Here is an 18,572-nt window from a genome sequence, read left to right on the forward strand (position 1 = left end):
ATAAAGCTCTGCTCCAAGAGTCACTCCCTGAGACTGCTCTTCTGCCATTGCCTCTGTCAAGTCTGTTAGGCAAATACAAAAGTGCAAGCAGGACTCACTCCACAAACAACCAAACAACCATCCTAAGGCAGGGGGTGCTTAATCCACCTTCAAATCCCTGAGCGTCCATCCCAGCCCTGAGAAATTTCTCTTGTAAATTTCCAAAGAGTTCATTTGGAGGTAATTCAAGGCACAGGTGCTCTCTGGGCAGTTTTTCAGGACTCCATCATGGTTCTATTGTGAACATCTGGGGACCACTGGAACCATAAAGTTAGGCAAATCCATTCATAGGTACTCCGGATGTTCCCGTGACAGACTACAGTAACTGGATATGCTTCTCAGCATCCATCAGCAGAACAGCCTTCCAGAACCACTGAATAATAGGATCTGGGGAGTAGCCCATTTTGTAAATAAATACTGTCTTTAGTCATTCATGTCCACATTGCTAAGGTTGAACACCAGCAACTCCAGCTTACTTTCATCAGAATTTTTAGTCAAATCAGTAAAAAGCAGTTCTGTGAATTCCTCCACGATGGCATTCATTTGCTTCTGGATCTTAACAAATCTCCTCTGGATGATTGAGTCTCAGTCAAGTCTGAGACATCAAAAAGATTCAAGAGGATGGGAATTTCCCTGGCAGTCCCGGGGTTAAGACTACATGTTTCCAATACAGGGGACATAGTTTCAATCCTTGGTCAGGAATTTAAATTCCCACATGCTGTGGGGAGTGGCAAAAAAAACAACAACAAACAAACAGATCCAGGGCCCTCAAGTTATAGGGGAACCCCACACACCTATGAGTTTTACCTTGAGGAGGTTCTCACAGTGAATATCAGAGAAAAATCTCCTAATGTTTTTGGCAAGGGGAAGGGAAAAGTAATCATTTGAAATATGCCAGAGAATTCTTTCTTAACAGTCTGCCTTCAGAGCTTAACCTGCTAGGTTAAGCCAAACCAACCTAGGGGAAGAGAAATACCCAACTCCAGCCCACTCTAGCCTTCTTGTCTCACCTAAGGGAGGGAGCTGAAAAACACTTGTGAAGTTCACAGTCCAAAGGTACAGTCTCACTAAAAAGGCTGGGACCCTAATCACTGAATCATAGAACACTTCCTCTCCCTTCACTCCTGACTATACCACATTACTAAAGGCTTATCTTCAGCAGTCCCTTTTACCCAGTACACCATGTCCAGCTATCAAGAAAATATTACAGAGCATATGGGACTTCCCTGGTGGCCCGGTGGTTAAGACGCTGAGCTTCTACTGCAGAGGGCACAGGTTCTGGGAAGTTCCACATGCCTCACAGAGTGGCCAGAAAGAAAGAAAGAAAAAACTACAGGGCATTCCTAAAGACAAAAAACACAGCTTGAAGGGATGAAGCAGGTTTCAGATATGGCAGGAGTGTTGGGATTATCAGACTAGGAATTTTAAGCAACTATGATTAATATGTCAGGGGCTTTAATGGATAACATAGACAGCATGCAAGAGCAGATGGACCATGTAAGCAAAGAGAAAGAAATTCTAAGAAAGAATCAAAATAAAATGCTGGCAGTCAAAGCACTTAATAGAAATAAGAACAGAAATAAAGAATGCATGTAATTGGCTTATTAGTAGAATGAACACAGCTGAGGAAAAAAAATCTCAATTTGAGAATATCTCAACACAAAATGCTGAAACTGAAAAGCAGAGAAATGAAACTGGGAAAAAAAACAACAGAATAATTAGGAACTATGGGGTAACTGCAAAATGTGTAACATATACATGAGACTATCAGAAGAAAAAAGAGAAAGAAACAAAAGAAATAATTGAAGTAAAAACTGAGAACTTCCCCCAAATAATATCAGATACCAAGGCACAGATTCAGGAACCCCAGAGAACATCAAGCAAGATATATGTCAAACCAAACAAAAACAAAACTACAGCTAGTCATATGTACTTAAATTGCAGAAAATCAAAGATAAAGAAGAAATCCTAATATAATTCAGAGGAAAAAACATCTACCTAGTGAGAAGTAAAGAATTACATCTAACTTTTCTAAGAAAATGCAAGTAAGTAGAGAGTAAAGTTTTGAGAGAAAAAAAACAAAACAAAACCCAAGAATACTGTACCTTGCAAAGGTATCCTTCAAAAAATGAAGGAGAGGGACTTCCCTGGTGGTCCTGTGGTTAAGACTTCACCTTCCAATGCAAGGATGCAGGTTTGATCCCTGGTTGGGGAAATAAGATCCCACATGCCTCAGGGCCAAAAACCCAAAACATAACAACAGAAGCAGTATTGTAACAAATTCAATAAAGACTTTTAATATGGTCCACATTAATAAAAAAAAAATCTTAAAAAAAAGGAGAAATAAAGACTTTTTCAGACAAACAAAAACAAAAATTGAGGGAATTTGAGGCCAATGGTCTTCCCTGGTGGCTCAGATTGTAAAGAATCTGCCTGCAATGCAGGAGACCTGGGTTTGGTCCCTGGGTTGCGAAGATCCCCTGGAGAAGGGAATGGCTACCCACTCCAGTATTCGTGCCTGGAGAATTCCATGGACAGAGAAGCCGGGCAGGCTACAGTCCATGGGGTTGCAAAGAGCTGGACACGACTGAGCTACTTTCACTTTCACTTTGAGGCCAATAGACCTACCATGCAAGAATTGTTTTAAAAAGATTCTTTAGAGAGAAGGAAAATGATACAGGCTGGAAACCTGGATCTACATAAAGAAAGAAAGAGAAGGAATTGGTGAAGGAATGTTATGCAGTTGTTTAGTCACTAAGTCATGTCTGGCACTTTTGCATCCTCATGGACTATAGCTCTCCAGGGTCCATGGGATTTCCCAGGCAAGAATACTGGAGTGGGTTGCCATTTCCTTCTCCAGGGAGACCCAGGGATCAAATCCTGCAGGTGGATTCTTTACCACTGAGCCACCAGGGAAGCCCCTGGTGAAGGAATAAGTGAAGGTAAAATAAAAATCTTTATTTTTCTTATTCTTGATTTAACATAAAACAGTAGATGCAGAAATCTCAACAAAATATTAGCAAGTCAAATACAACAATGTATAAAAAGAGTTACAGATTAGAAACAAGTGAGACTTATCCCAGGTATGCAAGGTTGGTTCAACATTCAAAAATCAATTAATGTAATCCATTATATCAGGCTAAAGAAGAAAAATCACATTATCATATCTATAGATAGATGTAGAAAAATAATTTGATAAAACCCAACACACACTCATGATAAAAACTTTCAGAAACTAGGAACAATGAGGAAGGGAATTTCCTTACTTGATAAAGATGGTCTATAAAAGACCTGTAGTTAGGGCGGTCCTAAGATGGCAGAGGAATAGGACGGGGAGACGACTTTCTCTCCCACAAATTCATCAAAAAATATTTAGACGCCGAGCAAATTCCACAAAACAACTTGTGAATGCTGGCAGAGGACATCAGACACACAGAAAGGCAGATCATAGTCTTCGAAAGGAGGTAGGACAAAATATAAAAGATAAAGAGACAAAAGAGGTGGGGACGGAGATCCGTCCAGGGAAGGGAGTCTTAAAAAGGAGAGAAGTTTCCAAACACCAGGAAACACTCTCTCCGGCGGGTTTGTGGCGAGCCTTGGAATCGCAAAGGGCAAAATAACCGGGAGGAAAAATAAATAAATAATTAAAACCCGCGGTTTGCGTACCTAGCAGCAGCTCCCAGCAGGTGCACAGCTCAGACGCATGCTTCCCCAACTACCGAGCGGGGGCTGGGCAGGGAGGGGCGCATGCTTCCCCAACTACCAAGTGGGGCTGGGCAGGGAGGGGCGGGCTGCATTGCTTTCAGTAAGGAATGAGACTGAATGCCCCACGGGCAATCTGAGGGAACTAGATTGAGACAGCAACCTAGACAGTGGGATAGCTTTCCCATGAAAAGCCTTAACCTAAGACCCAGCCAGGCCCATTCACAGAACAAAGGACTGGTCAGAGTAAACCGGCCACGGACCTGCCCATCCCCAGCAGGAGACAGGCAGGGGAGAGCAGCGAGAGCCGAAAGGGCGAAATCGCGGCCCCAGAGATGCACTCTATACCAAACTGCAAACAGACCTCGCTGCTAACCAGGACTGCTTGGGACTCTGGAGGGTCGACACCCACTGAGAGGGTCGCAGCCAGAGATCAGCTCCCCAGGGGAGAGCACGGCACGCCTGGGAAACTGCGACCATTGTACACCCAGAAAACCGAGCGGCTGGGACGGGGGAACGGAAAAATAATACAGCCCCTGACCGCGCTAACCAAAAACCTGGTTACCGGAGCTGCTCGAACCTGGGAAGGGCACAAAACCCAGGCTCAACCAAGTCTGCGCCTTTGTGAAGTACCCGGGAACCAGAACCTGAGCGGCTTAGACCTGGGAAGTACAGGCAACCCCAGGGGCCGCTTCAGACAGTTCCCAGCAGTGCAACCTAGAGCCTGAGAAGTGTAGACTGGGAAAGCACACACGCCGTGAGCAGGGCAAACCCAGTGTGGCCGAAACATTGTGAGCACACACCAGTGAGATTTGTTTGCAGTGTTCCTCCCTCTCCACAGCACAACTGAACAAGTGAGACTAAAAAAAATGTGACCACCACTGCCCCCCTTGTGTCAGGGCGGAAACTAGACGCTGACGAGACCAGCAAACAGAAGAAGCTAAAGGAAACAGAAGGAATCGCTTTGAAAGTGACAGATGCAACAGATTAAAACCCTGTAATTAGCACCGGCTACATAGGAAGGGGCCTAGAGACCTTGAGAAGTACAAGCTGGACCAAGGAACTATCTGAAAATGAACTGACCCCACACAGTCCATAACAGCTCCAGAGAAAGTCCAAGATATATTTTTACTAGTATCATCTTTTACATTTTTAAAACTTTTTAAATTATTTTTTTTGTTAATTTTTTAAAATTTTATTTTATTTTCTTATTTGATTTCTAAGTCCCCTTTAATCCTTCAATTTTCATTTTTATAACCTTCTATTACCTTGCAAAAAAAAAAGACCCTATTTTTATCATTATTTTCTTTTATTATTTTTCTTTCTTTAAGACATTATTTTTAAAGTAAACCTCATTTATATATATTTTATAACTTTTGTGACTTTGGTGGGGGTTTTTTCTTTCTTTTTTTTTCTTTCATTTTCTTTTCTTTCTCCTTTTTTAATATAGTATTTTTGAGAACCTAAACTCTACTCTAGATTTTTAATCTTTGCTTTTTAGTATTTGTTATCAACTTTGTATCTTCAAGAACCCAATCTTCAGCACCTGTTTTTACTTGGGAACGAGATCACTGTCTTGATTGCTCTCTCCCCCTTTTAACTCTCCTTTTTCTCCACCAAGTCACCTCTATCTCCCCACCCCGCCTTTTTCTTCTCTACCCAATTCTGTGAATCTCTTTGTGTGTTCCAGGCTGTGGAGAACACTTAGAGAACTGATTACTGGCTGGATCTGTCTCTCCCCTTTTGATTTTCCCTTTTCTCCTCCTGGCCACCTCTGTCTCCTTCCTCCCTCTTCTCTTCCCTGTGTAACTCCGTGAACATCTCTGAGAAATCCAGATGGTGGAGAGCACACAGGGAAGTGATTACTGGCTAGCTTGCTCTCTCCCCTTTTTATTCCCCTCTTCTCCTCCTGGCCACCTCTATCTCCCTCCTCCCTCTTCTCTTCTCCATGTAACTCTGTGAACCTCTCCAGGTGTCCCTCACTGTAGAGAAACCTTTCATCATTAACCTAGATGTTTTATCATTGCTGCTACATAGATGGAGAAGTCTTGAGGCTACTGTAAGAATAAGACTGAAAACCAGAGACAGGAGATTTAAGTTCAAATCTTGAGAACACCAGAGAACTCCTGAATCCAGGAAGCATTAAACGATAGGAGCTCATCAAACGCCTCCATAACTACACTGAAACCAAGCACCACCCAAGGGCCAACAAGTCCCAGAGTAAGATACACCATGCAAATTCTCCAGCAACACAAGAACATAGCCCTGAGCTTCAACATACAGGTTGCTCAAAGTCACACCAAACCCACTGACATCTCAAAACTCATTACTGGACACTTCATTGCACTCCAGAGAGAAGAAATCAAGCTGCACCCACCAGAACACTGACACAAGCTTCCCCAACCAGGAAACCCCGACAAGCCACCCGTCTAACCCCACCTACAGCAAGGAACCTCCACAATAAAGAGGAACCACAAACTGCCAGAAAACAGGCCGTCCCAAACACAGCAATATGAACAAGATGAAAAGGCAGAGAAATACCCAGCAGGTAAAAGAACAGGATAAATGCCTTCCAAATCAAACAAAAAAAGGAAGAGATAGGGAATCTACCTGACAAAGAATTCCGAATAATGATAGTGAAAATGATCCAAAATCTGGAAAACAAATTGGAGTTACAGATTAATAACCTGGAGACAAAGATCGAGAAGATGCAAGAAAGGTTTAACAAGGACTTAGAAGAAATAAAAAAGAGTCATTACATAATGAATAATGCAATAAATGAGATCAAAAACACTCTGGAGGGAACCAACAGTAGAATAATGGAGGCAGAAGATAGGATAAGTGAGATAGAAGATAGAATGATAGAAATAAATGAAACAGAGAGGAAAAAAGAAAAAAGAATTAAAACAAATGAGGACAACCTCAGAGACTTCTGGGACAATGTTAAACGCACCAACATATGAATCATAGGAGTCCCAGAAGAAGAATACAAAAAGAAAGACCATGAGAAAATACTCGAGGAGATAATAGTTGAAAACTTCCCTAAAGTGGAGAAGGAAATAATCACCCAAGTCCAAGAAACCCAGAGAGTCCCAAACAGGATAAACCCAAGACGAAATACCCCAAGACACATAATAATCAAATTAGCAAAGATCAAACACAAAGAACAAATATTAAAAGCAGCAAAGGAAAAACAACAAATAACACACAAGGGGATCCCCATAAGGATAACAGCTGATCTTTCAATAGAAACTCTTCAGGCCAGAAGGGAATGGCAGGACACACTTAAAGTGATGAAAGAAAATAATCTACAGCCCAGATGACTGTATCCTGCAAGAATCTCATTCAAATACGAAGGAGAAATCAAAAGCTTTACAGACAAGCAAAAGCTCAGAGAATTCAGCACCACCAAACCAGCTCTCCAACAAATGCTAGAGGATCTTCTCTAGACAGGAAACACAGAAAGGGTGTATAATCTCGAACCCAAAACAATAAAGTAAATGACAACGGGATCATACTTATCAATAATTACCTTAAATGTAAATGGGTTGAATGCCCTAACCAAAAGACAAAGACTGGCTGAATGGATACAAAAACAAGATCCCTATGTATGTTGTCTACAAGAGACCCACCTCAAAACAAGGGACACATACAGACTGAAAGTGAAGGGCTGGAAAAAGATATTTCATGCAAATAGAGACCAAAAGAAAGCAGGAGTAGCAATACTCATATCAGATAAAATAGACTTTAAAACAAAGGTGGTGAAAAGAGACAAAGATGGACACTACATAATGATCAAAGGATCAATCCAAGAAGGAGATATAACAAGTATAAATATACATGCACCCAACATAGAAGCACCACAATATGTAAGGCAATGATAACAAGTATGAAAGGGGAAATTAACAATAACACAATAATAGTGGGAGACTTTAATACCCCACTCACATCTATGGACAGATCAACTAAACAGAAAATTAATAAGGAAACACAAACTTTAAATGATACAATAGACCAGTTAGGCCTAATTGATATCTATAGGTCATTTCACCCCAAAACAATGAATTTCACCTTTTTCTCAAGCACACACGGAACCTGCTCCAGAATAGATCACATCCTGGGCCATAAATCTAGTCTTGGTAAATTCAAAAAAATTGAAATCATTCCCAGCATCTTTTCTGACCACATGCAGTAAGATTAGATGTCAATTACAGGAGAAAAACAATTAAAAACTCCAACATATGGAGGCTGAACAACACAGTGCTGAATGACCAACAAATCACAGAAGAAATCAAAAAAGAAATCAAAATATGCATAGAAACAGATGAAAATAAACACACAACAACCCAAAACCTATGGGACACGGTAAAAGCAGTGCTAAGAGGAAGATTCATAGCAATACAGGCTCACCTCAAGAAACAAGAAAAAAGTCAAATAAATAACCTAACTCTACACCTAAAGCAACTAGAAAAGGAAGAAATGAAGAACCCCAGGGTTAGTAGAAGGAAAGAAATCTTAAAAATTAGGGCAGAAATAAATGAAAAAGAAACAAAAGAGACCATAGCAAAAATCAACAAAGCCAAAAGCTGGCTCTTTGAGAAGATAAATAAAATTGACAAGCCATTAGCCAGACTCATCAGGAAACAAAGGGAGAAGAATCAAATCAACAAAACTAGAAATGAAATCGGAGAGATCACAACAGACAACACAGAAATACAAAGGATCATAAGAGACTATTATCAGCAACTATATGCAAATAAATTGGACAACTTGGAAGAAATGGATAAATTCTTAGAAAAGTACGACTTCCCAAAACTGAACCAGGAAGAAATAGAATATCTCATCAGACCCATCACAAGCAAGGAAATTGAAACTGTAATCAGAAATCTTCCAGCAAACAAAAGCCCAGAACCAGATGGCTTCACAGCTGAATTCTACCAAAAATTTAGAGAAGAACTAACACCGATCCTACTCAAACTCTTCCAGAAAATTGCAGAGGAAGGTAAACTTCCAAACTCATTCTATGAGGCCACCATCACCCTAATACCAAAACCTGACAAAGATGCTCCAAAAAAAGAAAACTACAGGCCAATATCACTGATGAACATAGACGCAAAAATCCTTAACAAAATCCTAGCAAACAGAATCCAACAACATATTAAAAAGATCATACATCATGACCAAGTGGGCTTTATCCCAGGGATGCAAGGATTCTTCAATATCCGCAAATCAATCAATGTAATACACCACATAAACAAATTGAAAAATAAAAACCATATGATTGTTTCAATAGATGCAGAGTAAGCCTTTGACAAAATTCAACATCCATTTATGATAAAAACCCTCCAAAAAGCAGGAATAGAAGGAACATACCTCAACATAATAAAAGCTATATATGACAAACCCATGGCAAACATTATCCTAAATGGTGAAAAACTGAAAGCATTTCCCCTAAAATCAGGAACAAGACAAGGGTGCCACTCTCACCACTACTATTCAACATAGTTTTGGAAGTTTTGGCCACAGTAATCAGAGCAGAAAAAGAAATAAAAGGAATCCAGATTGGAAAAGAAGAAGTAAAACTCTCACTGTTTGCAGATGACATGATCCTCTACATAGAAAACCCTAAAGACTCCACCAGAAAATTACTAGAGCTAATCAATGAATATAGTAAAGTTGCAGGTTATAAAATTAACACACAGAAAACCCTTGCATTTCTATACACTAACAACGAGAAAACAGAAAGAGAAATTAAGGAAACAATTCCATTCACCATCACAATGAAAAGAATAAAATACTTAGGAATATATCTACCTAAAGAAACAAAAGGCCTATATATAGAAAACTATAAAACACTGGTGAAAGAAATCAAAGAGGACACAAATATATGGAGAAATATACCGTGTTCATGGATCGGAAGAATCAATATAGTGAAAATGAGTACACTACCCAAAGCAATCTATAGATTCAATGCAATCCCTATCAAGCTACCAACAGTATTCTTCAGAGAACTATAACAAATAATTTCACAATTTGTTTGGAAATACAAAAAACCTCGACTAGCAAAAGCAATCTTGAGAAAGAAGAATGGAACTAGAGGAATCAACTTGCCTGACTTCAGGCTCTACTACAAAGCCACAGTCATCAAGACAGTATGGTACTGGCACAAGGACAGAAATATAGATCAATGGAACAAAATAGAAAGCCCAGAGATAAATCCACGCACCTATGGACACCTTATCTTTGACAAAGGAGGCAAGAATATACAATGGAGAAAAGACAATCTCTTTAACAAGTGGTGCTGGGAAAACTGGTCAACCACTTGTAAAAGAATGAAACTAGAACACTTTCTAACACCGTACACAAAAATAAACTCAAAATGGATTAAAGATCTAAACGTAAGACCAGAAACTATAAAACTCCTAGAGGAAAACATAGGCAAAACACTCTCCGACAAAAACCACAGCAGGATCCTCTATGACCCACCTCCCAGAATATTGGAAATAAAAGCAAAAACAAACAAATGGGACCTAATTAAAATTAAAAGCTTTTGCACAACAAAGGAAACTATAAGCAAGATGAAAAGACAGCCTTTGGAATGGGAGAAAATAATAGCAAATGAAGCAACGGACAAACAATTAATCTCAAAAATATACAGGCAACTCCTGCAGCTCAATTTCAGAAAAATAAACGACCCAATCAAAAAGTGGGCCAAAGAGCTAAACAGACACTTCTCCAAAGAAGACATACAGATGGCTAATAAACACATGAAAAGATGCTCAACATCACTCATTATCAGAGAAATGCAAATCAAAACCACAATGAGGTACCATTTCACGCCCGTCAGAATGGCTGCTATCCAAAAGACTACAAGCAATAAATGCTGGAGAGGGGGTGGAGAAAAGGGAACCCTCTTACACTGTTGGTGGGAATGCAAACTAGTACAGCCACTATGGAGAACAGTGTGGCGATTCCTCAAAAAACTGGAAATAGAACTGCCATATGACCCAGCAATCCCACTGCTGGGCATACACACTGAGGAAACCAGACTTGAAAGAGACGCGTGTACCCCAATGTTCATCGCAGCACTGTTTATAATAGCCAGGACATGGAAGCAGCCTAGATGCACATCAGCAGACGAATGGATAAGGAAGCTGTGGTACATATACGCAATGGAATGTTACTCAGCCATTAAAAAAGAATACATTCTAATCAGTTCTAATGAGGTGGATGAAACTGGAGCCTATTATACAGAGTGAAGTAAGCCAGAAAGAAAAACACCAATACAGTATATTAGCACATATATATGGTATTTAGTCAATCGGTAAAGATAACCCTGTATGCGAGACATCAAAAGAGACACAGATAAATAGAACAGTATTATAGACTCTATGGGAGAGGGCGAGGGTGGGATGATATGGGAGAATGGCATGGAACCATGTAAATTATCATATGTGAAACGAATCGCCAGTCCAGGTTCAATGCATGATACAGGGTGCTCGGGGCTGGTGCACCGGGATGACCTGGAGAGATGGGATGGGGAGGGAGGTGGAAGGGGGGTTCTGGAGGGGGAAAACATGTACACCCATGGTGGATTCATGTCAATGTGTGGCAAAACAAATACAATATTGTAAAGTTAAAAAATAGAAAATAAACTAATTAAAAAAAACCCAAAAAACAAAATTAAGCCAAAAACAAACAAACAAACAAACAAACCTATAGTTAACATCATACCTATGATGAGAAATTAGAAACTTCCCCACTAAGATCAGGAACAAGACAAGGATATCCATCTCACATCATTTTTTCAACATTAAACTAGAATTCATAGCTAATCAAAAAAAAAAAAAAAAAGAAAAGGAAAGAAAAGATACACTAATTGGGAGGAAGATGATCTCAGGTAACACGACTGTCTATGTAAAAAATCCAAAAAAACTTTCTGGAACTCATAAGTGATTGTAACAATGTAGCACAATACAAAGCTAACATACAAAAGTCAATCACTTTCCTATATATCAGCAATGAACAAATCAAAATTAAGACCACAACACCATTTATATTAGCACCTTAAAAAAGAAATACCTTGGAATAAATCTAACAAAATACGTATGAGGAAAATTACAAAACCCTGATGAAAAATTTAAAGAAGGAGCAATATCCCATGTTCATGGTTAGGAAGACTCACTGTTGTCAAGATGTCAATTCTTTGCAATTTGACAAAATCCCAACAAGTTATTTTATGGATATCAACAAACTGATTCTAAAGTTTATATGGAGAGTCAAAAGACCCAGAACATCCAACATAATATTGAAGGAGAAAAACCAAGTTGGAGGACTAACACTACCAGACTTTCAGAATAGGATAGAAAAAATTGACAAATAGATCAATGAAACAGAAAGAGGGCCCAGTATCAGAGCCTTATAAATATAGTTAACTGATCTTTGACAAAGGAACAAAGTCAATACAATGAAGAAAAGATAATATTTTCAATAAATAATGTGGGAAAAACTAGAAATCCACATGCAAAAAAAAAAATCTAGATACATACCTTACACCATTCCCCAAAATATAACTCAAAGTTGATCATACACCTAAATGTAAAATGCAAAACTGTAAAACCCCTAGAAGACAACAGAGGAGAAAAAATCTAGATGACTCTGGGTTTGGAAATGACATTTTAGATGCAACACCAAAGGCATGACCCATGAAAGAAAACAAAAATTAACAAGCTGGACTCTATTGAAATTTAAAATTTCTGCTCTGTAAAAAACACTGTCAGCTGGAGGAATCAGGCTCTTTGACTTTATCCTATACCATAAAATTACAGTGATCAAAACAGTATGGTACTGGCACAAATCAGAAATATAAATCAATGGAACAAGATAGAAAGCCCAGAAATAAACCCACACACCTATGGTCAATTAGACTGCAACAAAGGAGGCAAGAGTATACAATGGAGAAAAGATAGTCTCTTCAATAAATGATGCGAGAAAAATCAGGCAGCTACATGAAAAGGGTGAAATTAGAACATTCTCTAATACCATGAACAAAAATAAACTAAAAATGGACTAATATCTAAATGTAAGACTGGATACAGTAAAACTCCTAGAGGAAAACATAGGCAGGACATTCTTTGTAATTTAATTTCCTTTTTTTGATGTGATTATTACATTGGCAGTAGGTATAGTATATCTTGAACTCAGCAAGGCACCTGACAAGATACATCATGTTTTCTATGGACAGAATGAGAGCATATTTACATGGACCTTTAATTGCTTGAACCACTATATAGTCAAAGAAATTAACAAAATGATATTAATGATATAACCTGAAGAAGATCTCTATTAGCATTGCAAAAGAGTCTGCAGTGGCTTCAGCACCTTCAACATTTTTATCAATGATCTACAAGCATTAAGAGAACACCCATTTAATGAACATCTTACATGTCAACCTCACATGGGTTTCTTAAATAACAAATATATTTCTATGCAGGCACTCTTTTTATTCCAATTTTACCAGTTAGGAAACTGAGGTTCAGAAAACTTTCCTACATCCCACAACTTACAAAGAATAATGCTCCATATTCGTTCAGCAAAAACATCAACAGATGTCATCCCATTTCTTATAGTGTAGAAAGGACTGGAGAAAGTATGCTCTGGGGAAAGTATGCTCTGGGGAGAAAGTCTGACCAGAAGACCTCCAAGATGTTATGATTTAATGTAAATAAAATTTTACACAACAGACAAAAATAGTGTGGTGATTCCCTTTACCAAAGGATATACCACAGGATTTCTCTAAATCACAAGCTCTCCTACTGCCCTGAAGATGTAATCTGAATATGTCAAATACATACACATTTTCAGGAATGCTTCTGTTTTATCAGATAGAGTGTTCTGTGAATTCTCTCTTTTAAAGTGTAATAATTGATATTTAAAGACTGTACTAAGAGAGACTGTAACATGTAAAGGTGTCAGGAAAGCTGGCTGGATTCTGGTGTTAGCTCTGATGGTCTTAAGTGAAATGATTTCTCCCAGATCTCTTCTAAATGGTTTCCAAAAATCTTTTCATAATGACTCAATGTGTGTCTTCTGTAAATAATTGATTGCATAGAGATACTCCAGTAGAAGGGAACATTTGATCATAATGACTTGGGGGAAAAATATGCTGGATGATTTCTACTTAGTAAGCAAATGTTGATTAATAGGTGGTTGCACTTAAGTAACTTTGAAGAATCTACAGAAGTTCAATGTTCAAGATAACCAAAGAATTGCATACTTTTAGTTAATGATTACACATGAACTTAACAAAGGTTTTCTTTCTTATGCAATATCTTAAAATAGATATCCAGTGTTAACAGTAAAAATATTGCTTTTCCCTTTGTATTTTTTAATTGAGTCTAATATTCATGTTTCTATAGCATAAGCTAAAAACAGTAATATGAAGTAATCAAATAATTACTTTCAAACTCTTCACCAAGATAATCTGCACATTTTTGTCCTGTAAAACAAACAAGAATATTTAGAATAACTAGAGACCAAAAAGGACATAGAAGTAATTTAACTAACAATAACTTAAAAATACTTTTACTAATTGTAAACTTATTTTTTCATATTAAAACCTGAAATATAGTGAAATTTTTCTGGAAGAATAAACAAATTTCAAAGAACAAATTTAAATATTTAAGGAACTCATTGAACTAGACCTAAAGCCTAACAAAATAGTCAACTACTAAAATATTTATGTAGATTTTTTAAAAAATGAGGATGGGGGAACACATGTATAACTGTGGCTGATTCATGTTGGTTGATGTATGGCAAAAACCATCAGAATATTGTGAAGTAATTATCCTCCAATTAAATTAATTAAAAAATTTAAAAACATGTACTTTAAAGAAAAGTTAGTTAGTTATTGATGGTACAGAAAAATGTCCCTAGTAAAGTCAAAGAATAAAATTTTAAACGTTGACAAACTAGAGAGAGTTGGATGAGCAGTTCAATCTTTTTTAGACAGAAACATTTTAGTATAAAAAAGAAGTAACTGGGAATTCCCTGGTGGTCCAGTAGCTAGTGCTTCTAGTGCTTCGCTGGTGGCTCAGAGGTTAAAGCGTCTGCCTCCAATGTGGGAGACCTGGGTTCGATCCCTGGGTCAGGGAAGATCCCCTGGAGAAGGAAATGGCAAACCACTCCAGTATTCCTGCCTGGAGAATCCCACGGACGGAGAAGCCTGGTGGGCTACCGTCCACGGGGTCGCAAAGAGTCGGACACGACTGAGCGACTTCCCCAGTAGCTAGGACTCAGCACTTTCACTGCCATGTCCCGCGTTCAGCCCATGGTTGGGGAAATAAGATCCTGCAAGCTGAGTGGGGCAAGCCAGAAATAATAATAACAATTTAGGTCTTTGCTTCACATCATACCGTCAAATATATTTTGATAGGTCATAAAACAAGAGAAGAAAATGGGCTAGCATAAAGAGATATGCACTGGAGGGAATAATACTCTTCTGAGTCCTGGAAAACAAAAGAGGGGATATCAGAAAATAGAAAAACGTCTACACAATTTTTTTTTGTTTTATTAATTTTCAAGAGACTTTTATAAAACAGTCAGTCAGTCCTCTGTATCCCTGGGTTCCACGTTCACAAATTCAACCAATCACCAAAATTATTTGAAAAAAAATAATTTCAGAAAGTTCCAGAAACCAAAACTTGAATTTGCCTTTCAGCAGCAGCTATTTACATAGTATTTACATTATATTGATATTTACAACTATTTGTATTTATATTGTATTAGGCATTATAGGTAAACTGCTGCTGCTGCTGCTGCTAAATCGCTTCAGTCGTGTTCGACTCTGTGCGACCCCATAGACAGCAGCCCACCAGGCTCCCCCGTGCCTGGGATTCTCCAGGCAAGAACACTGCAGTGGGTTGCCATTTCCTTCAATGCATGAAAGTGAAAAGTGAAAGTGAAGTTGCTCAGTCGTGTCCGACTCTTGGCGACCCCACGGACTGCAGCCTACCAGGCTCCTCTGTTCATGGGATTTTCCAGGCAAGAGTACTGGAGTGGGTTGCCATTGCCTTCTCGGATAGGTGAACTAAAGGTGATTTAAAGTATTCAGGAGGATGTGTGTAGGTTACAGGAAAAAACTACACCACTTTCTACATGGGACTTAAGCATCTGCAGATTTTGGTATACAGGGGAATCTTGGAACCAATCCCCGCTCGATACTGAGGGATACCTATACAGTATGAAAGTAACCAAACAGGGAAGACATCTGACAAAAATAACATGGGAGGGGCAATCTAAGTATTGTAATTATCACATAGAAAACCACATAGCTTTACCAGCAACTAAATACAAGTAATTATAAAAATTTCTGGAAAGATACAAAAGAAATTGTTGACAGTGGCTGTTTTCAGAGGAACTGGAGGAACGAAGAAAATAAGCTAAAAGAAATTATATGTAAGATGTTGAATTCTGTGGAATACGCGTTCTAGCAAAACAGCACCAGAATAACCTGTTAAGATAAAGCTGAGTTTATTCTTATCACAGTGGGATAGCACTACCTTTACATATGGTGGCCTTTTATTAGGAAATTATTTAAATTCATAATACCAAATGCATTCTTATAATTTACGGTTGGACTCCTGCTATTATTATTATGACGGTTTTGTGAACGGAGAACATGAAAATAGCCAAATTAGTGAAAATTTGCTGGATAGTATCTTTAAGTGTACTGTCAAGACTTAAAAATGCATTTCTCTGTATGTTCATGTTTGTTCACACACATATGGAGAAATTTGGGGTGTGCTTTCACTAGCTCTTAGCTTTTTCACCTGATATTTGGGGACATATTTGAGAGAGATTACCAAGTATTATTTGCAAAAGGAGTTTGCAGACATCCATATTTTATTTAAAGGAAAAAAATCTGAACTTTCAATCATACAATTTCAATTTTAAATTCTTTTACTATGAGCATTGTATCCATAGAGCAACAAGTATAGTGCTAGGCATATGGATATGAGCCATATAAATAAAATTGCTATTTTCATAATCTTTACTTTTGACTTGAGTTCATCTTTGACCTATAAAGGGAAGGACCATCTTTTTGGCATCTTGTGAGCAGACAGCTATGAATGGGTTGAAAAAACAGGATGACTTGTTTATGGGTGTCCTATTTTCAAACACATGAACTGTAATTGACTTCTGAGCAATTTCTAAGTATAAAGTGCATTCTCTAAGATAGGTGTCTGAACTTCATTGAACTCTGACTAGCTTAAGCTGTAAGGAGGTTTAGAGGACTTTGAACTTAGTCAAGCCAGTGAGTTACCAGTAAGACTTTTTCTAAAGATGTTTCCTTTGCAATTGTCAGACTGTAGAGATTTGGAAAGTTCTTAATTCTGCTAAAGAAGGTTGCTATGAAACCTTCACAACAAAGGCTGGAGGGGAAACTCTCCAGTTTTTTTCTTCTTACCACATTTACCCATTTTTTTCCCACCCCCACCTCTAGCAACCACCAATCTACTCTCTATGAGTTCCCTCTATCGTTTTAGATTCCACATATAAGTGAAATGATACAGTATTTGTCTTTCTGTGTCTGATTTATTTCACTTAGCACAGCTCCCTCAAGGTCCATCCATTCATGTTGTTGCAAATGGCAGGATTTCTTTCCGTCTCTTTTGACTGAATAATATTTCATTGTGTATATATGTATATGTGTGTGTATCTTACAACTTATTCTTTAAAACTTTTTATTGGAATATAGTCAATTTACAAAGCTGTGTTAGTCTCAGGTGTACAGCATCTTACAATTTCTTTATCCATTCATCCACTGATGGACACTTGTTTCCATGTATTGGCTATCATAAATAATACGGCAATGAACATGGTTATCTTTTTTGAGAGCAGCTTCATTTCCTTCAGATAAATACCCAGAAGTGGAATTGCTGGCTCATGTTAATTCTGCACCTCTATGCTGTTTTCCATAGTGACTGCACCAATTAACATTCCCATCAACAGTGCACAACGGTTTCCTTTCCTCCACATCCCTACCAACAATTATTTGTCATTTTGGTAACAGTCATTCTAACAAGTATGAGGTGATATCTCACTGTGGTTTTGATTTGCATTTCGCAGATGACCAGTGATGTTGAGCATCTTTTCAGGTACCTGTTGACCATTTCTTTGTCTTCTTTGGGAAAATGTCTATTTGGATCAATTCTTCTGCCCATTTTAAATCAATTTTTTTTTTCTATGGAGTTGTATGGGCTCTTTATATATTTTGGATTTTAACCCTCATCAGATATGAGTTGCCAATATTTCCTTCTGTTCTATAGGTTGCCTTTTCATTTCACTATTTCTTTGCTGTACAGAGATTTTAGTTTGATGTAGTCCCACTTGTAGTCCCATTTTTGCTTTTAGTCAAATCTAAAAAAATCATTGCCGAAACTATAGTCTCTATATTATGCTCAGTGTCCTCGGTCATGGGCTCAGTTTGTGACCCCATGGACTATGGCTTGCCAGGCTCCTCTGCTCATGCATTTTTCCAGGCAAGAGTACTGGAGTGGGTTGCCATTTCCTACTCCAGGGGATCTTCCCAATCCAAGGATCAAACCTGAGTCTCTCAAGTGTCCTGCATTGGCAAGTGGATTCTTTACCACTGCATTACCTGGAAGCCCAATTACATTAGGATCCTCATAAAGAGTACACCCACCTTAAAGTGGCTTGAATGAAAATATTTATTGGTTCACATAATCGAAAGCCCAGAGATAATGCAGTTCTCAGGACTGATTTATTCCAGTGGTTGTGCTCCCTCTCCCTCACATTCTTTTGACTTT

General features: G+C 38.3%; 1 protein-coding gene across 1 annotated transcript in view; it reads right to left on the minus strand.

The window, feature by feature from the left end:
* The window catches only part of ABCC2 (ATP binding cassette subfamily C member 2), a 94,468-nt gene extending 77,352 nt beyond the window's left edge, over positions 1–17,116 (minus strand). Inside the window, exon 1 of the mRNA XM_081548844.1 lies at positions 17,066–17,116. The gene's annotated coding sequence lies outside the window, so the exon portion shown is untranslated. The remainder of the gene's footprint in view (positions 1–17,065) is intronic.
* Between the last annotated feature and the right edge of the window lie 1,456 nt (positions 17,117–18,572).

The sequence above is a fragment of the Giraffa tippelskirchi genome, chromosome 2 (assembly GCF_054371585.1).
Source record: "Giraffa tippelskirchi isolate mGirTip1 chromosome 2, T2T-mGirTip1v1.2.pri, whole genome shotgun sequence".
Classification (NCBI taxonomy): Eukaryota; Metazoa; Chordata; class Mammalia; order Artiodactyla; family Giraffidae; genus Giraffa; species Giraffa tippelskirchi.